Below are 10,543 nucleotides of genomic sequence, written 5' to 3' on the forward strand. Positions count from 1 at the left end.
TTTAAAAGCTTGGTAATAAAGGAAACTCTATACAATGCTCTGTTTTAAAACAACAAATAAATCTACACACTTAATTGTCCTGAATAAATACATAGTAAATAAAATTGAAATGGATGTAATATATTTGAATGAACGCCTGAGAAATGTAATAGCAAGAATTTTTATTTCTTATTAAATGTGTTCTTCTTAATCCAATTTGAGAAAAGATCGAAATAAATCTTCTTATAGCTTCATAAGATAACATCAAGATATATCTAAAACAAGACCAGTACAAACAAACGATGAAGATTTCAACCAAATTTAAGACTGCTTTGCTCACAAATGACATTTAAATACATCAGCTGAACAGTACCGGGCTTTAAAAAAAAAATCATTCAAATTGGCTTTATATATAAATATAATCTCTATCAAGAGCAGCACAATCATTCCAACGTAGCTTTTATATCTAAATTCCGCTTTTATCAAACGCTTTTTCTTCTGCCTAAAAGTAGTCCTTAGTTTCAAGGATAACCACTTCATTGGAGCTAAATTTCCTACCTGCAAACTTTATTTTCTGGTCTCCAAATAGCCAGTAGCGTTGGTAGTCAAATATGACGATGAAGGTGAATGTGGATGGAATTGGAAGTTCAATTTATGTAGTTTAGTCATTGTTTTGATGGACTTGTGACACGGTATGTTATTCTGGTAAACTGCGCCTTCTTCTTCTTCAAATGAAGCTGTTTTCCAGTGATTTCGTCCTTCAAGCCCTCTAAAAACATTATATAATATTATCTGCCGATGAAATTTATCTTCTCAAGATAGTCCATGAATATTATGATATGCACATTGCACATCCTGAAATACCGAGGCTATAGCCTTTCCGGCTGATTATAGTGCTTTCAGGCCCTTTGAACAAGGTTCACGAGTGGCTGTCCACTCAGATGATCATCATTTTGATTGCCGAGTGAAGTTTTGGACCCATGTTTCTTCAATAGTCACATACCGGCGTAAGAATTCCGGTATTTACGCTTAAACATGACCAAAGACGGTTTTTTTTTCGGTCAACAGTGTGCAAACGCGCCACTTCCTTTGAACCAATGTTTCTCATTGACAAATGTCCATGTCAAATAAAAACAACATGTTCTTTTGATATTTTGATGATGTCAACTAACTCAAGCAACTTCACTTTCCGATCAATCTAAACGATTTTGTGGATTTTTTTGATGTTGTCACCGCCTCATTTAGATATCCACTGCGTTATGTATCTTTGTTGTATCTACGACCGCATTATAAGTCAACAAACCAATGTATAATTGTTTTTTCGAATGTAACAGAGTCCCTATTACACTTTCCAAGCCATTGCTTGGCTTGAACCGTACTTTTTCCCATCAAGTAGCAATGTAAAATTAAAACACGAAATGGTTTTTGATCAATTGCTTTAGAAATAACAAAAGTAGAGCCACACTTAGTATAATAAGTCACAAACTAAAGAACAAATCGTCATGAAAATTTGAAAGCTGTCTATTGAGTTTTAGTAGTGACAAATAATGAGATGAATTTTAAAAAAATATCACCATCAAATGTGAAGCCTGAAACTTTTCACCCCATGTGCTATACTGGTTTAAATGTTGCATAAACATAAAAACATATTTTTAATAATGTATATATGATACATGTAAAGGTCTTCACTGTATATACCTTGAAGTATTCCTCTTTTGGGGGAAGGAAGAGTTTAAATCTAAGTAAAGAAAATAAAAACAGAGACAGTTGCAACATAAATAAACCATAACTACAAAATTTACAAGACAATTGCTTAATATGTTGACATTTATTGACAAAAATCAATGATTTCTGTAAACTTTTCCTTAAAATATTGAATTAAAACTGATTGTGAGGTACAAAAGAGGAACAATATTTTTCAAATAAAGTAGTCAGTTTTCCCATTATATTTTTCTTTGACATATATCACTTGAATCATATTGATTTTTTTTTTTTTTTCGTTGACATAATCCATATATAGTTCAAAACTCACTTATTGAGGACACATTTGAGGGTATTGTTGTGTCCTTTACAAAGGGGTCAGTTACAAAAAGTTATGTATTTATGCTTCATAAAGCAAGCATGTTGCTGTAGTTAGGCAGTAATCTATAAATATTAATATTATGAGTATAATATTAGTTTTATTCAATACATAGGTTTATAATAATCTGCTATAAAACATTGAGAGTTATTAGTTCCTCACTTTAAAAAGTCCAGTAAGTTATATTTCTAGTACTAAAAAAAAATATTACTTAATTCAATTTCTTAATTTATTTTAAGTTTTTACATCATTCATAACGAATTTTGAAACTGTCCTTAGCTAAGAAGTTTACTACAACATTTGACAGGTTGCATACAACTTGAAGATAAAATATTGACTATTATAACCTCATAAGAGAATCAATTAATTACAGATAGATGTACTCGTAGGGAATGTTATGTTTAGAAATGGGACTTTTATTAGAGTGCAAGGAGAAGGCAGGAGCAAGATATAAGGACTCATGTTAATATGAAAATGAATTACTACTACAGAGAGGAGAACACTCTACATTTCAAATTTATAGCTATATTTGAATTCATATATTATTCTATTTTAATATGGATTTTTAAAACAAATTATACCAAAGGCATAGGAGAATGCTTATATGAGAGAGAGAAGTGAACACCAAGACGTCCACTTAAATGATGAACAAAAAAGAAGAAAGAGTACACCCAACAAACGTTTTCCCTTTTACAAGGATCCCTTCTTTAGTTATGTGACATTTTGGATTGCCTAAATCCAACCAGTTTAAAGTAGTTGAGCCAAAATTCGAAACCGTTGTATTCTGTCTTGTTTGCATTAATTTCTGGGAAAATTAGTTTTCAGTACTGTTGAGCATTTTCAAGGATGTCATAAATTGCATCGTAATTCAAGGAAACGCCATCAAAGTTGATATTTTAACTACATAGAATGGACAAACTTACAATAAATCTTTATTCATCTGCATCAAATGTTTTTAAAAATATAAAAATACACAATATCTGTACTTAATACTACTTGATCCTGATGATAAACACTGACATTTGAATTAAATCAAAGTAACATTTTCTAAAAATTCCTAACACTTGTAAGAATTGCACCTCTTTTTTTTATCGATTAAGGACAAGAAAATTAGGATAAGTAGAAAAAATATCTATCTCGGAAGCACCCTCTATGCGGATAAGGAATAATTAGTGCTATGAGTATAATAGGTTGATAATAAACTAACTTAGAATATACTTTTCGAATAGAAAATGGCATCTCTAAATTGGTGACCCGAACGTTCAAATATCGAGGATGGAAATAGACAACAAAGCAATACATATCGTCAGTGTAATGCCCTTTAGACTTCCTATATTTTATAGCAAACGGCCATCGTAATGGTTCGCCCAAGCTGAACGCCTGTTTCGGGTCAAAGGTATAACCGAAGAGGAAACGAAGTATGACTATATCTAGTTATTACTGGACGATGTACCAGCTTCTCGAGTGGCACCACTGATAGAAAATCTTCCCAAAAACCCATATTCTACCATTGAAGGTCGTCTTCTTAATATATATAAACCTTCAGACAGCAAAAAGTCTGAGGCTTTTCTGAATATTGGGAAATTGGACGAGCGTACACCATTGACATTTTTAGACGAAATGATAAATGGAAATGGAAAAAATCTTGTATGGACACAAATTTTGTTTTTTTAGCCAGAGGTTTCTTCCTCAAATGGGTTGCTGTTTCCAATCTGAATTCAAAAAGAAGAAGCTGATTTCACAGAACCATATAAAGTAGGAATTGCCGCTGATCGTTTGTATGCACAGTGGAAAATACATCAAACGACATCTTCCTACCCGGTGAGTTCTATGAGTAAAACAGACAAGCCCGCAATTTGCTATTATCATCAACAATATGGAGCTAGGGGCAGGGAATGCAGGCCTCCTTTTATATGGTAATTCCTCAAAAAGTCAAATATAGCGGGAACTGGCTGTTAAAAAGATTCAATCCATCCTGCTTACTTACGATTTACGATAAAAATTCTGGAAAAAACTTCCTGGTCGATGCAGGAAACATCAATTTATAAAAAACCACTCTACTTTCTGGAAGCCGCTAACAGTTCATCCATACTAGCGTAAAACATGTTCAGTAGAACTTTACATAAGCGGACGCGTTTTTCCTTGGACATTTATCAAAGTAAAATTATCTCAACCACCCGTTGGGGAGATTTTCTTCGTGCTTTTTACCTCCTCCGTTGTTGACTCATTGATTTCTCTGATTTTACATCACTTCCAAATAAAATATCCAATATATCAGAGTCCACTTATATTGGATGGGTATCTATTGCTTCCGATAATTATGGCAAAATATTATCACAGTATATAGATATGATTAAACCGGAGTTTTCAACGAAGAGACCAAAACACGGCATTCTTCACAACATTGAGACAACTGGACCACCTCTTTATGTTAAGGCTTGTCGGCTTTCCCCAGAAAAACTGAAAATCGCCAAACGAAAAATTGATTGAAATGGAAAGACTAGGTAGCATTCGACGTTGCAATAGTACTTGGGCTTCCCCATTACACATGGTGCCGAAAGCTAATGGCAAGTGGAGACCCTGTGATGATTTTCGAAGACTCAATAACTTCCCAGTTCCAAATCAATATTCTCTTCCGAACATAAAGAATTTTACCACCCACTTGGGGAATTGCTCCATATTTTCTATAGTTGATCTAGCCAAAGGTGATCATCACATTCCAGTAAACTTTGATAATATACTCAAAAACAGACATCATTACTGTCGTGTATTTTAATTAAATGACTGGTAAATCTAAAGCCGTGTTTACCTAATGTACTAATGCAATACTTTTAGTAGTCTACCTTTTATTCTTTTACCTTTTTGCGTATGTACCCGTTTGTGAAATTAATTGTAATACACCAGAATTACCTTTTTGGACTTTTTGAATTCTTAAGAATGCTTTTTGGTCTAAATAATTCGGCACAGGCATTCCAAAGACTCAAGAATTGTGTTTTAAATATTCTGGATTTTGTGTTTGTTTATCTGGACGACAATTTAATTTCAAGTTCGTCTAAGGAGCAACATTTAAAACATTTGACAAAAAATTTTGAAAGACTACATGACTACGAATTGGCCGTTTATCTGACAGAAACGCGACTACATGTGCACGAACATTGTGTTTACACTGAATATCACGATTCGGCGCTCCAGTAGAAATAACTTCTGACAGAATCCCACAATTCACTTCTCATCTCTTGCAACAAGTATTTCTATCTCTAGGCTATAAAATAACCACACTACGCCATATAATCCACATTTTATAATTATTTCGCTAAATTATAATTTGAATCGTAATACTTAATTTTTATATACAGCACGGAAATGTTATATTTTATATTTTAATGTTATAAATTTTAAGGTCATATACATTACCCATAAAATTAAGTAATAGTTGGATTCACATTTTATAGGTAGTAAGGTTTATGTCCTTTCATTTGTAAGACAGATTTTGACATTCAATATTTCACTAGTTTCCATAATATTAATGAAAAAAGGTGTTTCTTTTTTATATGTTCTGTAATTAATGAAATTGAGTTGCAATTATTAAGTATAAGTAAACATTACATTATTACATTTACTCCATCTGACCTAGGAATTCTCTTTGAAGTCCATATACATAAATTATATTTCCTTCATAGAGGAACGACCAAGGAGCCATTCTGAGCAAATTGAGCTAAGAGATTAATTTCTCTCAAGCGGGTTGTCCATTAAGTTATGGCGTTCCGTATATATATATATATGTATAAAAATTGGTTGTTTAGGGCCCCAACTAGGCAATGTCAGCAATGATGACGCTATGTGAGAAATCTCCGTTTTTTCTAGGTCTTTATTTTTAGCATTCATTTAATTACATGAAAATAAACAAAAAATAATTTAAAACATAATCATTCAAAAATGACATTGGTAGACAGCCATATAAAAACAAAACAAGCTCCAAAGTTAGAGCAGGAAAAATTTATTACAAAAATACACTATAAAATAATCTCAAGGAAAACACCTCTAAATACTTATTAAAACACAAATATAATGTCTTGAAATAGATGCTATTCCATAAGTGTGAATTTTCCCTTGCATTCTCATAGTACATATATAACACATACTTGATTATTACTTAAAAAACATTGATTTTCCCATGGCCTGTGCCATAAGAAAGGTTATAAAAGAACCCTTATGGAGTTTACATTCAAAAGTATTCTCTAGCAAAATCTTACCTCTCAAATATACGTCATTTAAAATAAAAAATTCCTCGAAAAAATGGTCTATGGTTTTTATTTTTCTGCATAAAAGACAGTCCATCTCTTGTCTCTGTTTTCTATATATGCACCATTTCTCTGCAGAGGTCAACAAAGAATTTCTAAAAGTATTACCACGTCTAAAAATGTCCTTTTTGATTCTCCACCTCTTTAAATATTCCTTAAAAGGATCCTAAGTTGGAATTTGGGAGAAATTTTTATGTAATGGCACTGACATCATTGAAATCCTCTTTCTTAAGGGGAATATTGGGGGATTTAAAAAAAAATTTCCATGGAAGATAGAGCAATAATAGCTTGGTGCAATTTGATTAGTAAGAGTTGGGGACATTGCAGCAATGCCCAACCCTTTACTCTTCACATCCAGCGGATGAATACATTCCATTACTGGCATTTTCCACTCCAAATATTTTTCAAAGTTTTTGATAACTTCTTTCTAACCTTCACAAAATGAATTTATTTTTGATGAATATATACTTAGTTTCTTCAAAAAAAATTGCCAGTACAGCACAAAGATCTGTAAAAGTACGAGCAAATGCTCTATATACTTTAATATAATAAATTAAAATCAATGAATAAGTCCAGAGCTTAACTTAAGAGAGTACTAGACTTTTAAGAAAGTTACAAAGAATGAATCGAAAAGTGAGAAAATTTGATGATAACCCAATAATTTGTTTACAAATTATAGTTATTTGAATTTAGCAACTATAATTGCAACTTCATATAACGGCAATCCACCATTTCAAAGAGAGGATCCTGTCCAAAGGAAATTTGAACCCACCTCTCCTTGAGTAACCAAGAACAACAAAACAAGATGACATATCCTGAAAATGATGTATTTAAAATACTCCTTTTTAGATTTTTGACAACTTAAACCCAAACGCAATTTATATAAAAGCTACTGATTTGTATAATCTCTAAATATATTAAATCAATCATTAACAGATGTAGGTTTGTTTTGCTTCATTTTGGCGTGTCTGACTCAAACCAACAGGTAAATTTAACAAATGTAAAAATATTGACATTGTCTTTTGTCTCCTATTTGAGAGAAAAAAAAACAAATAAAGTTGAAGAAGGTATTTTTATAACTAAAACCATGTCACAAATTGGTATCACATGCATGTTAAGATGTAAAGTGACAAAAATACATTAATTGTACTTTAAATTTGTTTTTGAAAAGTTACAACTCATCATATGTAGATCTAAAAAGCATACCATAAAGGATAGGTTATAAAACTTTTTTCATAATGCCCCAGATGACTTAAAGAATGACAAGCACAGGCCAGATAATTATTTGGTTTGAATTTATGTGTATCTGAAGTCTAATAAAAAAACCTTTATTTTCTAATTCCGAATTCAATTTTCATTCGATTACCGAATTTTATTTGACTATCTTGCTACACATGTCTACCACGTATACATTGTTAGTTTATTTTTTTTACAAATAACAAGGTTAGACACCTTTTGGTGGGCTTTACAATTTTCTACAATTGAAAAAAAATGGAAAGAAAAATAAATTTAAGGGAAATTCTGTAAAAGCTCTTGAAAGATTTTTCAAAAAAAATAACTATTTTATCAAAATGCAAACTTTTATTTTTTAACATGAGCTCGAACACCGTCAATAGAGTGGATAAAAGGGTAACTGTAGGTCATAGTTGGGTAACTCCTGTTTTATGGAAAGGATGTAGATCCAAATATATTGAAAGCTGTTGAATTTTTTACCACAGGTGTATATTTCAATTGTATGAAGAACCACGAAAACATATATACCACACACTAAAAAAACGAATAACAGATCGATCAAAAAAACAAGGGAATAAATTGTAACAGGCGGCGTTTGAATCCTACAAGAATTATACTTTAATATTGTTGACGAAATTACAACTTTATTCCTTCATTCTTATGTCCTGGATATATTGAGCCACACTTATATCTTTTAAATTCACTTTGGAGTTTAAATTTATTCAAATGTATTCGCATATTTCAAGAAATCATATAAATTTTTGTTGCTTTCATCAAGTATGAAGTAACTCTTCAAAGAAATATGAGAAAGTGATTTAAAATCATGGAACACAAATGTATACAAAATAATTATTTATATTCAAAGTAACTTTCCTACGGATTCTGTATCATTATTATAAGCTTATGTATCAGCATCAATCCCCTTAGTAACTAATAGATTTGTAGGAGCCATACATATATAGGAGTAGTAGGGAGTAGTAACTGTCCGTTTATCTGTTATAATATGCATGTATTCATATAAAAAAAAGTTATTAGTAACGAAACATGAAAAACTGTTGAAAGAAACGAAGTTATTTTATTGCGTGCTTAGAAATAACACGTAGAGTAAGTATCATAGAAATAGTAAGAGAGGGAGAGAAGAGAGAAGATATTCTACAGAAAGAGAAGGTTCGCTATTTTTCTTGCTATTTTTCTGAAGCAATTGAAGGTCACTCACTGTATATGTATATACTTTTTTTTTATCTTCCTATTCTTATAGTTATATAGATATAACATATATAATAATATTACCAAGGCCGGCAGGATGAAGCTGGTAAAAAAAGACGTCGTCTTTATTTTCTACCGTTGCGCCCTCTGTACCTATCATTCATATTGTATAAATATGTTGTGTACAAGTTGCAATTTCCTCGTTTTCAAATGCATTATTGAATTACAACATGAGGAACTCTAATGCCCACGTATTAATTGATACTATCATATCATTATAATATAATAATATTACGCATTTATTATTTATTTATGAATAATATAACTATTGATGAAAATCGTGTGTATTTTGGGCATCTAAAAAAATCAACATGGTAACCCTGACAATTAGAGAATATTATGAAGGAGAGCAGATTAGCTACTATGACGTTTCATAGTGACAAGGGAGACGGAGGGAACGAAATATATAAAGACATTGTCAAAAATTACTCCAGTATCTATCCTCAATTCTACTCCAAGTCCAACAAGGCCTTGCAATTATAACTCTACAACAAATCCTCAAGGTATCTTTCCTTTGTTTAAGTGCACACACGAATGTTCACTCAGTTTTTAAATTTAATTAAATGGTATAGAAAAGGAAGTTTACTTCAGCAGAGGAAAGAAAATGCATTCTTCAGATTACCAATTCCAAAAAAACAGTGGAGAACAAACCAGATTTTCATCACTAAAAATATAGCTCTGGGCATTTAAACTTTATAATGAGCAAAAAAATACTAATATTTTAATAATTTGTAATAAAATAGTCTAAAATTAGACAACTAATATATTGATAATCAATGGAATATTTAATTATAGCATTATCCTCAACCCAGATACTGTCAATCCTTCCTATAAAATTATTTATCTTATTTTTTGTTTGCAAATTGTACAATTCGGTTTTACAAGTTGCAACTTGTACTCAAGATATGTATATATATAATATGTAAAAGAATATATATATTATACAGGGTCTGCAGAAAGTTCTGTCAGATGTTTATCAAAGTACTAATGATATAATTAATAACATAATTTGCTTATAATTATGTGATTTAACTTCTATTCGAAATCGTCACCCTTAGCCTTGACCACAATCCAAATTCTCTCTGGAAAGCACTTGCGTGCCGCAAGCACAATATCCACGGAGATGGAGTCCCAGGCAGCCACCAGTTCGGCCTTCAAGTCGTCCAAATTTTTGCTGAGGCTCTGCTCTCAAGAATAGACCACATGGAATTATCCATGACGTTTAGGTCGGGCCGGAGGGGGCCGACTGTCTTGTCTTTGAAGCCCCTCAAATTTACCTCGCACCATCGCTGCGTCCTCTGAATGTGTGGGAGCAGACACAATCCCGTCGCAAGGTCTATGGGTCATCCTGGAAGTGCTATTGCGTCCAGCGACTAAAATCTTACTCCAGGAGGGTGCTGATGTACCCCTTGGTGTTGATCTTCACCCTGGCCAGCCCAAAAACCAAGGAGGACTAACCTGTATTAGTCAAGGCCGCCCAAACCATCACAGACTGTGTCTTCCGTACTCTGTTGACTCCATGGTCAACCTGCTCACCATTTTTGGCTATTATATGATCATTTTGGAGGTTAAAAGCCTGTTCCACAGTGATAATCTTATCATCACTGTCCCAAAATGTTGGTAGTCGTGCCAGTTCTCGGTTTCTGAAGAATGACATTCGTTCTGTCAAGTCTTTTAGCCTTGA

The 10,543-nt window shown here is 32.3% G+C and overlaps 1 long non-coding RNA gene across 1 annotated transcript; it reads left to right on the plus strand.

Moving 5' to 3' along the window:
• The first annotated feature begins 8,472 nt into the window (after nt 1-8,472).
• LOC139906995 (uncharacterized) lies at nt 8,473-9,843 on the plus strand. Its single transcript, XR_011783280.1, has 2 exons — nt 8,473-9,362; nt 9,432-9,843. It is a non-coding gene; the product is annotated as an uncharacterized lncRNA (long non-coding RNA).
• Nucleotides 9,844-10,543: the final 700 nt, after the last annotated feature.

The sequence above is a fragment of the Lepeophtheirus salmonis genome, chromosome 13 (genome assembly GCF_016086655.4).
Source record: "Lepeophtheirus salmonis chromosome 13, UVic_Lsal_1.4, whole genome shotgun sequence".
Taxonomy (NCBI): Eukaryota; Metazoa; Arthropoda; class Copepoda; order Siphonostomatoida; family Caligidae; genus Lepeophtheirus; species Lepeophtheirus salmonis.